General features: G+C 42.1%; 1 long non-coding RNA gene across 1 annotated transcript in view; it reads left to right on the top strand.

Moving 5' to 3' along the window:
- Positions 1 to 9,638, top strand: part of LOC308611123 — a 68,833-nt gene extending 59,195 nt beyond the window's left edge. Inside the window, exon 5 of the long non-coding RNA XR_014014772.1 lies at positions 9,518 to 9,638. This is a non-coding gene — a long non-coding RNA (uncharacterized lncRNA). The remainder of the gene's footprint in view (positions 1 to 9,517) is intronic.
- The last annotated feature ends 4,750 nt before the right edge of the window (positions 9,639 to 14,388 follow it).

Consider the following 14,388-nt stretch of genomic DNA (forward strand, 5'->3'; position numbering starts at 1 on the left):
CTGACTATTTTATTTGGCTTTTTAAATTTTTCTCAGTGGAAATGTTGTTTTGCTTCAAAATATTTTACTCTACCTGGAAATAGCAAATCTTCAAATTACAATTTTTTAAATGCTTTCAAATATCAATACTATAGGTGTCACAAAATCTAGAAAAATGACATTTGAAAATTAACTACTGCCAGATGTGTCTCTATAAGACTTTTTCCCAACTCTTGTAGCTATATATTCTTTAACTGCCTCCTCATATGACAGTTTATGTGTTTTAGAAATAAAATTTTGAGAAATAAACTTTGTAGTTTATAGACATAGATTTCTTTTAACATGGTTGATTAGAGTTTGCTTTTAGTTATTAATAGTTTAGAAAAGTTTATTTCAGCGTCACAATTTATTATTGATAATGTCACATCAATTTTCATTGTTAACTTTGAGAAAACCTCTATGGATTACTTCCTCATAAATATTTACTATTATAAATGCATTACTGATTTCAGTACTGCTATAGGATTGTGCATTACAGGAATTCTGATAAAATACTCATTCACACCATTCCATTACACACATTATTGATGGGGTATATTCTTTTATTTATTTATTTATTTATTTATTTTTGACTGTGTTGTGTCTTCGTTGCTGTGCACAGTCTTTCTCTAGTTGCAGCGACTGGGGGATACTCTTTGTTGTGGTGTGCAGGCTTCTTATTGCGGTGGCTTCTCTTGTTGCAGAGCACGGGCTCTAGGCATGCAAGCTTCAGTAGTTGTGGCTCATAGTCTTAGTAGTTGTGGCTCATGGGCTCTAGAGAGCAGGCTCCATAGTTGTGGCACACGGTCTTAGTTGCTCCGTGGCATGTGGGATCTTCCCGGACCAGGGCTCAAACCCGTGTCCCCTGCATTGGCAGGTGGCTTCCTAACCACTGTGCCATCCGGGAAGCCCCTGGAGTATATTGGTGTTGTTTTTTTTTTTTTTTTGCAGTATGCTGGCCTCTCACTGTTGTGGCCTCTCCCCGTTGCGGGGCACAGGCTCCGGACATGCAGGATCAGTGGCCATGGCTCACGGGCCTAGCCACTATGCGGCATTTGGGATCTTCCTGGACCAGGGCACGAACCCGTGTCCCCTGCATTGGCAGGCAGACTCTCAACCACTGCACCACCAGGGAAGCCCTGGAGTATATTCTTGACAGAAGGAAATTTCCGTTTTTACTAAGCATTGAAGAAACCTGAATCTTTGACTTATCTTTCACATGCCTGATGATTGAAATAATTTTCCGCAGAATAACTTCTGGTTTTATACTTTTCAGTTCTTTTTTTCTTCTTCAAATGCACATGCTTTGAGAGCTGTGAAGTGCAAGACATGGCTATATTGTAAGGTGGTTTTTGTCCTTACGCTTCTGTGTCTTGTGCTAGTTAAGTCAGTAGAGTAGTCAGTAAGAGTACTGGAAGTTATTCCTGTAATGGGATATTATATAGTCAATTACATATGGTGGTGTCTGAAAATCACATAATAGCCTCACTTAAAACATCTCCTTAGCCGGATTTCAAAAAAGCCTGTGACCAATCCAATATGATCCAACATAGCGGACTATGATAGAAGAAAAATTGGCAAAGAAATAGACGCTTGTCTTACCTGATGGAAGTTAAAATATCTCACTTTTGGCAATTTTGCAAAAACATATAATTACATGAACTAATTTCTAGGGTTCTTCGTAGGACCTAAAAAGGAACCCATAGAGTTGTGGAACAACAATAGAAGCTACTGTGATGAGAAGCCCCGGCACCACAACAAAGCGTAGCCCCCGCTCGCCGCAACTAGAGAAAGCCTGCACGCAGCACTGAAGACCCAATGCAGCCAAAATAAAAATAAATAAATAAAAATAAATAAATTTATCTTTTAAAAGGTAATACTCAGGTTTGAGTCATGAGAAATTTGATGAGGAGAAATTAGCTAATGTTTTCAGAACTTTTAAAATATCAAACTCAGTCTCTAAGATTTTAGCATTATATACAACATCGGTTACTTATTAGTGGTTTGGGAAGGCCAATTTAAAATTTTCTCATCTTACTGTATTGAAATTCATGGCCCTAATGTTTTCCACGTTGACTATATGAATGATGAAGAAAAGTCAATCATGTACTTCATTTCCAACTGGACAGAAAACAATATTTTAAAAAGTGTTTGGACTACTGACTTTTGATTTCTTCTAAGGCAAATGGATAGGTAATTTTTATTCCCTGATTAGGAGAAAAATGGTGGAAGAGGGCAGGGTTAAGAATTAAGATTTCGAGTCGGAGCGCAGGGAGAGGACTGGGGCTGGCGGCAGGAAGAGAGCCTGAAGGGGTTAGTGCACCACGGCTAGCCCGGAGGGAGTCCGGGGAAAGGGTCTGGAGCTGCTGAAGAGGCAAGAGACTTTTTTCCCTTTTGTTTCCTGGTGCGCGAGGAGAGGGCATTAAGAGGGCTGCTTGGGGAAGCGCCGGAGTCAGGCGCGAGCCGCGGGTAAGGCGCGGACCTCGGACACAGGCGTCGGCCGCCGCCGCCGCCGCGGCCCGCCGCCGCGGCCCGCTGCCGCCGCGGGGCCTGTGGGCGAGCGCGGGTCACTGTCCGCCCCGCCTTTCGGGGGGCCTGTGCACCCCGCCACTGCCGGGGTCCCGAGACCCGGGGACGGCTTTCCCGGGAAAGCGCACGGAGCGCCACGGGCTGCTGCAACGTCACGCCGGCCTCTGCCGCCGCAGGCCCGCCCCACACTGCGCGCCCCTCCCTCACCTCTGCCTGAGTGAGCCAGAGCCCCCGAATCAGCGGCTCCTTTAAACCCGTCCTGTCTGAGCGAAGAACGGACGCCCTCCGGCGACCTACGCGCAGAGGTGGGGCCAGGTCCAAGGCTGAGACCCGGGAGCTGTGAGAGCAGAGACAGGGAAATCTCTCTGTGCAGCCTCGGAGGCAGCGGATTAAAGCTCCACGGTCCATTTGATGTGCCCTGCGTCTGTGGAGTGCATGAATGGACAGCGAATCATCCCAAATTGAGGAAGTGGACTTTGAGGACAAGAATTAAGACTTTCCCCCCTTTTCCTCTTTTTACAACGAATTATTCCAAATTAAGGAGGTGGACTTAGAGAGCAAGATTTCAGACTTCTCGCCCTTTTCCTCTTTTTACAACGAATTATCCCAAATTGAGGAGGTGGACTTGGAGAGCAAGATTTTTGATTTCCCCCCCTGCTCTCTTTTTGTGAATGTGTATGTGTATTCTTCTGTGTAAGATTCTCTCTGTATAGCTTTGATTCCACCATATGTCCCAGGGTTCTATCGGTCCGTTTTTTTGTTTTTTTGGGGTTTTTTTCCAATAATTACTTTCTAATTTTAATAATGCTACTATATTTCATACTTTATTCTATTTTACTTTACCTGCTCTTTCTTTTTTCCTACCTTCCCTTCCTCCCTCCCTCCTTCCGCACCTCCTTTCCTTCTTCCTTTTTCTTTCCTCCCTCCCACCCTTCTTCTTTCCACTTTCTTTTTCTTTCCTTCCTCCCTCCCTCCCTCCTGTCTTTCTTCCTTTCCTTCCTCCCTCCCTCCCTCCTTTCTTTCCTTCTTTCTTTCCATCATTCCTCCCTCCCTCCCTCCTTTCTTTCTTTCTTCCTTCCTTCCTTTCTTCCCTTCTTCCTTTCTTTCCCTCTCTCTTTCTTTCTTATACTAATTCTTTCTTTCTACTTTTTCTCCCTGTTATTCTGAGCCGGGTGGATGAAAGGCTCTTGGTGCTGCAGCCAGGAGCCAGCGCTGTGCCTCTGAAGTGGGAGAGCCAACTTCAGGACACGGGTCCACAAGAGACCTCCCAGCTCCACATAATATCAAGCAGTGAAAATCTCCCAGAGATCTCCATCCCAACACCAGCACCCAGCTTCAGTCAACGACCAGCAAACTACAGTGTGGGTCACCCTATGCCAAGCAACTAGCAAGGCAGGAACACAACCCCACCCATTAGCAGAGAGGCTACCTAAAAACATAATAAGGCCATAGGCACCCCAAAACACACCACCAGACGTGGACCTGTCCACCAGAAAGACAAGATTGAGCCTCAACCACCAGAGCACAGGCATTAGTCCCCCCCACCAGGAAGCCTACACAACCTACTGAAACAACCTTAGCCACTGGGGTCAGACACCAAAAACAACGGGAACTACGAATCTGCAGCCTGCAAAAAGGAGACCCCAAACACAGTAACATAAGCAAAATGAGAAGACAGAAAAACAGCAGGTGAAGGAGCAAGATAAACACCTACCAGACCTAACAAATGAAGAGGTAATAGGCAGTCTACCTGAAAAAGAATTCAGAATAATGATAGTAAAGCTGATCCAAGATTCTATTTCCAAGATCCATAATCTTGGAAATAGAATAGACAAAATGCAAGAAACAAGTTAACAAGGACCTAGAAGAACTAAAGATGAATCAAGCATCAATTAAAAACACAATAAATGAAATGAAAAATACTCTAGATGGGATCAATAGCAGAATAACTGAGGCAGAAGAACGGATAAGTGAGGTGGAAGATAAAATAGTGGAAATAACTGATGCAGAGCAAAATAAAGAAAAAAGAATGAAAAGAACAGAGGACAGTCTCAGAGACCTCTGGGACAACATTAAACACACCAACATTCAAATTATAGGGGTTCCAGCAGAAGAGGAGAAAAAGAAAGGGACTGAGAAAATATTTGAAGAGATTATAGTTGAAAACTTCCCCAATATGGGAAAAGAAATAGTTAATCAAGTCCAGGAGGCACAGAGAGTCCCATACAGAATAAATCCAAGGAGAAATACACCAAGACACATATTAATCAAACTGTCAAAATTTAAACACAAAGAAATCATATTAAAAGCAGCAAGGGAAAAACAACAAGTAACACACAAGGGAATCCCCATCAGGTTAACCGCTGATCTCTCAGCAGAAACTCTACAAGCCAGAAGGGAGTGGCAGGACATAATTAAAGTGATGAAGGAGAGGAACCTGCAACCAAGATTACTCTACCCAGCAAGGATCTCATTCAGATTTGATGGAGAAATTAAAACCTTTACAGACAAGCAAAAGCTGAGAGACTTCAGCACCACCAAACCAGCTTTACAACAAATGCTAAAGGAACTTCTCTAGGCAAGAAACACAACAGAAGGAATATACCTACAATAACGAACCCAAAGCAATTAAGGAAATGGGAATAGAAACATACATATCAATAATTACCTTAAATGTAAATGGACTAAATGCTCCCACCAAAAGACACAGAGTGTCTGAATGGATACAAAAACAAGACCCATATATATGCTGTCTACAAGAGACCCACTTCAGACCTAGAGACACATACAGATTGAAAGTAAGGGGATGGAAAAAAGATATTCCATGCAAATGGAAATCAAAAGAAAGCTGGAGTAGCAATTCTTATATCAGACAAAATAGACTGTAAAATAAAGACTATTAGAAGAGAAAAAGAAGGACACTACATAACGATAAAGGGATCAATCCAAGAAGAAGATATAACAATTGTAAATATTTATGCACCCAACATAGGAGCACCTCAATACATAAGGCAAATACTAACAGCCATAAAAGGGGAAATCGACAGTAACACAATCATAGTAGGGGACTTTAACACCCCACTTTCACCAATGGACAGATCATCCAAAATGAAAATAAATAAGGAAACACAAGCTTTAAATGATACATTAAACGAGATGGACTTAATTGATATTTATAGGACATTCCATCCAAAAACAACAGAATACACATTTTTCTCAAGTGCTCATGGAACATTCTCCAGGATAGATCATATCTTGGGTCACAAATCAAGCCTCGGTAAATTTAAGAAAATTGAAATTGTATCAAGTATCTTTGCGACCACAATGCTATGAGACTAGACATCAATTACAGGAAAAGATGTGTAAAAAATACAAACACATGGAGGCTAAACAATACACTACTCAATAACGAAGTGATCACTGAAGAAATCAAAGAGGAAATTAAAAAATACCTAGAAACAAATGACAATGGAGACACGACGACCCAAAACCTATGGGACGCAGCAAAAGCAGTTCTAAGGGGGAAGTTTATAGCAATACAATCCCACCTTAAGAAACAGGAAGCATTTCGAGTAAACAACCTGACCCTGCACCTAAAGCAATTAGAGAAAGAAGAACAAAAAAACCCCAAAGCTAGCAGAAGGAAAGAAATCATAAAGATCAGATCAGAAATAAATGAAAAAGAAATGAAGGAAACGATAGCAAAGATCAACCAAACTAAAAGCTGGTTCTTTGAGAAGATAAACAAAATTGACAAACCATTAGCCAGACTCATCAAGAAAAGAAGGGAGAAGACTCAAATCAATAGAATTAGAAATGAAAAAGAAGAAGTAACAACTGACACTGCAGAAATACAAAAGATCATGAGAGATTACTATAAGCAACTCTATGCCAATAAAATTGACAACCTGGAAGAAATGGACAAATTCTTAGAAATGCACAACCTGCCAAGACTGACTCAGGAAGAAATAGAAAATATGAATAGGCCAATCACAAGCACTGAAATTGAAACTGTGATTAAAAATCTTCCATCAAACAAAAGCCCAGGACCAGATGGCTTCACAGGTGAATTCTATCAAACATTTAGAGAAGAACTAACACCTATCCTTCTCAAACTCTTCCAAAATATAGCAGAGGGAGGAACACTCCCAAACTCATTCTACGAGGCCGACATCACCTTGATACCAAAACCAGACAAGGATGTCACAAAGAAAGAAAACTACAGGCCAGTATCACTGATGAAGATAGATGCAAAAATCCTCAACAAAATACTAGCAAACAGAATCCAACAGCACATTAAAAGGATTATACACCATGATCAAGTGGGGTTTATTCCAGGAATGCAAGGATTCTTCAATATACGCAAATCAATCAATGTGATACACCATATTAACAAGTTGAAGGAGAAAAACCATATGATCATCTCAATAGATGCAGAGAAAGCTTTCGACAAAATTCAACACCCATTTATGATAAAAACCCTGCAGAAAGTAGGCATAGAGGGAACTTTCCTCAACATCATAAAGGCCATATATGACAAACCCACAGCCAACATTGTCCTCAATGGTGAAAAACTGAAACCATTTCCACTAAGATCAGGAACAAGACAAGGCTGCCCACTCTCACCACTCTTATTCAACCTAGTTTTGGAAGTTTTAGCCACAGCAATCAGAGAAGAAAAGGAAATCAAAGGAATCCAAATTGGAAAAGAAGAAGTAAAGCTGTCACTGTTTGCAGATGACATGATACTATACATAGAGAATCCTAAAGATGCTACCGAAAAACTACTAGAGCTAATCAATGAATTTGGTAAAGTAGCAGGATACAAAATTAATGTACAGAAATCTCTGGCATTCCTGTACACTGATGATGAAAAATCTGAAAATGAAATCAAGAAAACACTCCCATTTACCATTGCAACAAAAAGAATAAAATATCTAGGAATAAACCTACCTAAGGAGACAAAAGACCTGTATGCAGAAAATTATAAGACACTGATGAAAGAAATTAAAGATGATACAAATAGATGGAGAGATATACCATGCTCCTGGATTGGAAGAATCAATATTGTGAAAATGACTCTACTACCCAAAGCAATCTACAGATTCAATGGAATCCCTATCAAACTACCACTGGCATTTTTCACAGAACTAGAACAAAAAATTTCAAAATTTGTTTGGAAAAACAAAAGGCCCCGAATAGCCAAAGCAATCTTGAGAATGAAAAACGGAGCTGGAGGAATCAGGCTCCCTGACTTCAGACTATACTACAAAGCTACAGTAATTAAGACAGTCTGGTACTGGCATAAAAACAGAAAGACAGATCAGTGGATCAGGATAGAAAGCCCAGAGATAAACCCACGCATATATGGCCAACTTATCTTTGATAAAGGAGGCAGGAATGTACAGTGGAGAAAGGACAGCCTCTTCAATAAGTGGTGCTGGGAAAACTGGACAGGGACATGTAAAAGTATGAGATTAGATCATTCCCTAGCACCATACACAAAAATAAGCTCAAAATGGATTAAAGACTTAAATGTAAGGCCAGAAACTATCAAACTCTTAGAGGAAAACATAGGCAGAACACTCTATGACATAAATCACAGCAAGATCCTTTTGGACCCACCTCCTAGAGAAATGGAAATAAAAACAAAGATAAACAAATGGGACCTAATGAAACTTCAAAGCTTTTGCACAGCAAAGGAAACCATAAACAAGACCAAAAGACAACCCTCAGAATGGGAGAAATTATTTGCAAATGAAGCAACTGACAAAGGATTAATCTCCAAAATTTATAAACAGCTCATGCAGCTCAACATCAAAAAAACAAACAACCCAATCCAAAAATGGGCAGAAGACTTAAATAGGCATTTCTCCAAAGTAGATATACAGACTGCCAACAAACACATGAAAGAATGCTCAACATCACTAATCATTAGATAAATGCAAATCAAAACTACAATGAGATATCATCTCACACCAGTCAGAATGGCCATCATCAAGAAATCTAGAAACAATAAATGCTGGAGAGGGTGTGGAAAAAAGGGAACACTCTTGCACTGCTGGTGGGAATGTGAATTGGTACAGCCACTATGGAGAACAGTATGGAGGTTCCTTAAAAAACTACAAATAGAACTACCATATGACCCAGCAATCCCACTACTAGGCATATACCCTGAGAAAACCATAATTCAAAAAGAGACCTGTACCAAAATGTTCATTGCAGCTCTATTCACAATAGCCCGGAGCTGGAAACAACCTAAGTGTCCATCATCGGATGAATGGATAAAGAAGATGTGGCACGTATATACAATGGAATATTACTCAGCCATAAAAAGAAACGAAACTGAGCTATTTGTAATGAGGTGGATAGACCTAGAGTCTGTCATACAGAGTGAAGTAAGTCAGAAAGAGAAAGACAAATACCGTATGCTAACACATATATACGGAATTTAAAAAAAATGTCATGAAGAACCTAGGGGCAAAACGGGAATAAAGACACAGACCTACTTGAGAATGGACTTGAGGATATGGGGAGGGGGAAGGGTAAGCTGTGACAAAGAGAAAGAGAGGCATGGACATATATACACTACCAAACGTAAGGTAGATAGATAGTGGGAAGCAGCCGCATAGCACAGGGAGATCAGCTCGGTGCTTTGTGACCTCCTGGAGGGGTGGGATGGAGGGAGATGCATGAGGGAAGGGATGTGGGAACAGATGTATATGTATGACTGATTCACTTTGTTATAAAGCAGAAACTAATAAAAAAAAAAGAATTAAGATTTCAAGAGCATGAGAGGTAGATGGCCAACCAGAGTTCCTAAGGTTCAGTGCCTGTAACTGTTGCCACTGCTTAATCCTGCCAAAGCAGTGGTACGGCTGCTGCGCTCGTGTTTGCTACCTCTAGAAACATTCTTGCCAGTAGTGGCGGCAGCGGGACTCAATTACCCCCTTTTTTTCACTCTCTCCAGAAGCTCCAGATGGCGTCTTACGTGGGCAATGTGGCCGACAGCACAGAACCGACGAAACGTATGCTTTCCTTCCAAGGGTTAGCTGAGTTGGCACATCGAGAATATCAGGCAGGAGATTTTGAGACAGCTGAGAGACACTGCATGCAGCTCTGGGGACAAGAGCCAGGCAATACTGGTGTACTTTTATTACTTTCATCTATACACTTCCAGTGTCGAAGGCTGAACAGATCTGCCCACTTTAGTACTCTGGCAATTAAACAGAACCCTCTTCTGGCAGAAGCCTATTCGAATTTGGGGAATGTGTACAAGGAAAGAGGGCAGTTGCAGGAAGCAACTGAGCATTACCAGCATGCATTGCGTCACAAACCAGATTTCATCGATGGTTATATTAACCTGGCAGCCGCATTGGTAGCAGCAGGCGACATGGAAGGGGCAGTACAAGCTTATGTCTCTGCTCTTCAGTAAAATCCTGATTTGTACTGTGTTCGCAGTGACCTTGGGAACCTGCTCGAAGCCCTGGGTGGCTTGGAAGAAGCCAAGGCATGTTATTTGAAAACAATTGAGACACAGCCGAACTTTGCAGTAGCTTGGAGTAATCTTGGCTGTGTTTTCAATGCGCAAGGGGAGATTTGGCTTGCAATTCATCACTTTGAAAAGGCTGTCACCCTTGACCCCAATTTTCTGGATGCTTATATCAATTTAGGAAATGTCTTCAAAGAGGCACGGATTTTGGACAGAGCTGTGGCAGCTTACCTTCGTGCCCTAAGCTTGAGTCCAAATCATGCAGTGGTACATGGCAACCTGGCTTGTGTATACTATGAGCAAGGCCTGATGGATCTGGCAATAGACACCTACAGGCGAGCTATTGAATTGCAACCACATTTCCCTGATGCTTACTGCAACCTAGGAAACGCTCTCAAAGAGAAGGGCAGTGTTGCTGAAGCAGAAGATTGTTATCATACAGCTCTCCGGCTGTGTCCCACCCATGCAGACTCTCTGAATAACCTAGCCAATATCAAAGGAGAACAGGGAAACAGTGAAGAGGCAGTTCGCTTGTATCGTAAAGCATTAGAACTCTGCCCAGACTTTGCTGATGCCCATTCAAATTTAGCAAGTGTATTGAAGCAGCAGGGAAAACTTCAGGAAACTCTGATGCATTATAAGGAGGCTATTCGAATCAGTCCTACCTTTGCTGATGCCTACTGTGATATGGGAAACACCCTACGGGAGATGCAGGATGTTCAGGGAGCCTTGCAGTGTTATACTCGTGCCGTTCAGATCAGCCCTGCATTTGCGGATGCCCACAGCAATCTGGCTTCCATTCACCACGATTCAGGGAATATTCCAGAAGCAATTGCTTCTTATCGCACTGTTCTGAAGCTTCAACCTGATTTTTCTGACGCTTATTGTAATTTGGCTCATTGCCTGCAGGTTGTCTGTGATTGGACAGACTATGATGAGCGAATGAAGAAGTTGGTCAGCATTGTGGCTGACCAGTTGTAGAAGAATAGGTTACCTTCTGTGCAGCCTCATCATAGTATGCTCTATCCTCTTTCTCATGGCTTCAGGAAGGCTATTGCTGAGAGGCATGGGAACCTCTGCTTGGCTAATATAAGTGTCCTTCATAAACCACCGTATGAACATCCAAAAGACTTGAAGCTCAGTGATGGTCGACTGCGTGTAGGATACGTGAGTTCTGACTTTGGGAATCATCCTACTTCTCATCTTATGCAGTCTATTCCAGGCATGCACAATCCTGATAAATTTGAGATACTCTGTTATGCCCTGAGCCCACATGATGGCACAAACTTCCGAGCGAAGGTGATGGCAGAAGCCAATCATTTCATTGATCTTTCTCAGATTCCATGCAATGGGAAAGCAGCTGATTGCATCCATCAAGATGGTATACACATCCTTCTAAATATGAATGGTTATACCAGGGGTGCTTGAAATGAACTCTTTGCTCTCAGGCCAGCTCCTATTCAGGCAATGTGGCTGGGGTACCCTGGGACTAGTGGCGTGCTTTTCATGGATTATATCATCACTGATCAGGAAACTTCACCTGCTGAAGTTGCTGAGCAGTATTCTGAGAAACTGGCTTATATGCCCCATACTTTCTTTATTGGTGATCATGCTAATATGTTCCCTCAGCTGAAGAAAAAAGCCGTCATCGATTTTAAGTCCAATGGGCACATTTATGACAATCGGATTGTGCTGAATGGCATCGACCTCCAAGCATTTCTTGATAGTCTATCAGATGTGCAAATAGTCAAGATGAAATGTCCTGATGGAGAAGACAACGCAGACAGCAGTAATACAACTCTTAATATGCCTGTCATTCCTATGAATACTGTTGCAGAAGCGGTTATTGAAATGATTAACAGAGGACAAATTCAGATTACAATTAATGGATTCAGTATAAGCAATGGACTGGCAACTACCCTGATCAACAATAAGGCTGCCACTGGAGAGGAGGTTCCCCATACCATTATTGTAACCACACGTTCTCAGTACGGGTTACTGGAAGATGCCATTGTGTACTGTAACTTTAATCAGTTATACAAAATTGACCCATCTACTTTGCAGATGTGGGCAAATATTCTGAAGCGTGTTCCCAATAGTGTACTGTGGCTGTTGCGTTTTCCAGCAGCAGGAGAAGCTAATATTCAACAGTACGCACAAAATATGGGCCTTCCCCCGAACCGTATCATTTTTTCCCCTGTTGCTCCTAAAGAGGAACATGTTCGGAGAGGCCAGCTGGCTGATGTGTGCTTGGACACTCCACTCTGTAATGGACACACCACAGGGATGGACGTCCTTTGGGCAGGGACCCCCATGGTGACTATGCCAGGAGAGACTCTTGCTTCCCGAGTTGCAGCTTCCCAGCTCACTTGTTTAGGCTGTCTTGAGCTGATTGTTAAAAATAGACGAGAATATGAAGAGATAGCTGTGAAACTGGGAACTGATGTAGAATACCTGAAGAAAATTCGTGGCAAAGTCTGGAAGCAGAGAACATCTAGCCCTCTGTTCAACACCAAACAATACACAATGGAACTAGAGCGGCTCTATCTACAGATGTGGGAGCATTATGCAGCTGGCAACAAACCTGATCACATGATTAAGCCTGTTGAAGTCACTGAGTCGGCCTAAATAATGACTGTGTGCCCAGGAGAATTACCCCTGTAGCTGAGCCTCAACCTTCTGGGGGAAAGGGAACTACTTTTTCAATATCATGTTGCAGATGGGTGACACACAATGATAAGAAATAGCACAGCCAGACTTGCTTCCTGCATGATCATGACAGGGAGAGACACAAGAGATGGGAAACTGCTGTTCCACAAGGAGATTCCATCGAATTTTGCCGCAGCCAGGTGTCTGGAAGGTCTGGAAGGTAAGTCTGGAAGGTCTGATCTCCCTTGGTCTTCCAGGGGATGGATGGTTAGTGTGGAAGGGAGATGGAGATTGCCCAGCCGTTTTGTGATTATCATGGATTGATTGAGTCTTCTGAATTAATTTTTTTCTTTCTATTTTGGGTATGGGAGCTTTTAAAAATGTTTGGTTTCAGGTATTTTTATTCATGTGAAGTGTATATGATTCTCTTGAGATAAGATATTAAGCTGAACTATTCCTTGTTTTAGTTTCTGAACTCTACAGATAAATGGGGACTTGGCTGGTGTAGTCTTTTTATAGGTTTTATAAACTGCTTGAGCCTATATCAGTCATTTTAGTGTCTGACATAACGTTTGGAACTCTCAGTGCTTTTTTGGTTTGTAGATGATGGCTTCAATTCTTTTTCTGGTCCGTTTCCTTCTTCCCTTCCCCCCACTGTAAAAATTCTCCTGTAACTTGGCTAACAAAAAACCAAGTCTGATTCAAAACCTCCCAGAGTGTTTCTCTTAAACACATCATCGGGTGCCAAATGAAGATTCTTAGGAGTGCTTATTAATTATGAAGGGCACAGTTGTGGTACTGTCACTGATGATAAAAATAATGGATTTTTTTTTTTTTTTTTTTTTTTTTTTTTTTTTTTGCTGTACGTGGGCCTCTCACTGTTGTGGCCTCTCCCGTTGCGGAGCACAGGCTCCGGACGCGCAGGCTCAACGGCCACGGCCCACGGGCCCAACCGCTCCGCGGCATGTGGGATCTTCCCAGACCGGGGCACGAACCCGTGTCCCCTGCATCGGCAGGCGGACTCTCAAGCACTGCGCCACCAGGGAAGCCCAATAATGGATTTTTGGCCTAGAGTTTTGTCCTATTTCACCAGTGTTTTACTGTTGACTGCCCCTCTATGTTGCTTCCAAAAGTGATAGTGTGTGATAAGATGTTTACTTTCATTTCTAAAGTTTGTTTTTTTTTTAGGTGAGCCCTGTTCTTCCTTCTTCTTTCAGCAGAAATGAAATTCCAGGTAAGTATAAGTATTCAAATATTTGATCAGTAATTCACAGTTATCTCCAGTACATTAAATAACTTTCATCAAAAAACATGTTATAGGTAAAAAGCTCTGAAGGACCAGCTATGTATATGATAATTATGTTTCAGGCCTTCTAGGGTATTATATATAATAACTTGTCTTCTGGTCGTGGTCTTGAAGTCTTTATGGATTCAGCCTCAGTAGTAGCGAACTGCACTGCTACTTGGTTTGGAGTACAAATTAGGCTTTAACCCTCCTGGAGGTTGAGTTTTTGGTATTGAAAACCATAGGAATGAAATTATTGTATTTCAACAAAGGATCGAGGGCTTGAGGCTTAAAGAAGCCAACATATGTGTGGGAAGCAGTCAGCCTTGAGAGCACCTTCGGACATGCCAGGCATGCCGCTGCTGCTCGAAGGGACTGTCCCTACTTGTTCCCCTCCTTGTTCCAATCCATGGGA

This window comes from Mesoplodon bidens (assembly GCF_964165515.1).
Source record: "Mesoplodon bidens genome assembly, contig: HAP1_SCAFFOLD_541, whole genome shotgun sequence".
NCBI classification, from domain to species: Eukaryota; Metazoa; Chordata; class Mammalia; order Artiodactyla; family Ziphiidae; genus Mesoplodon; species Mesoplodon bidens.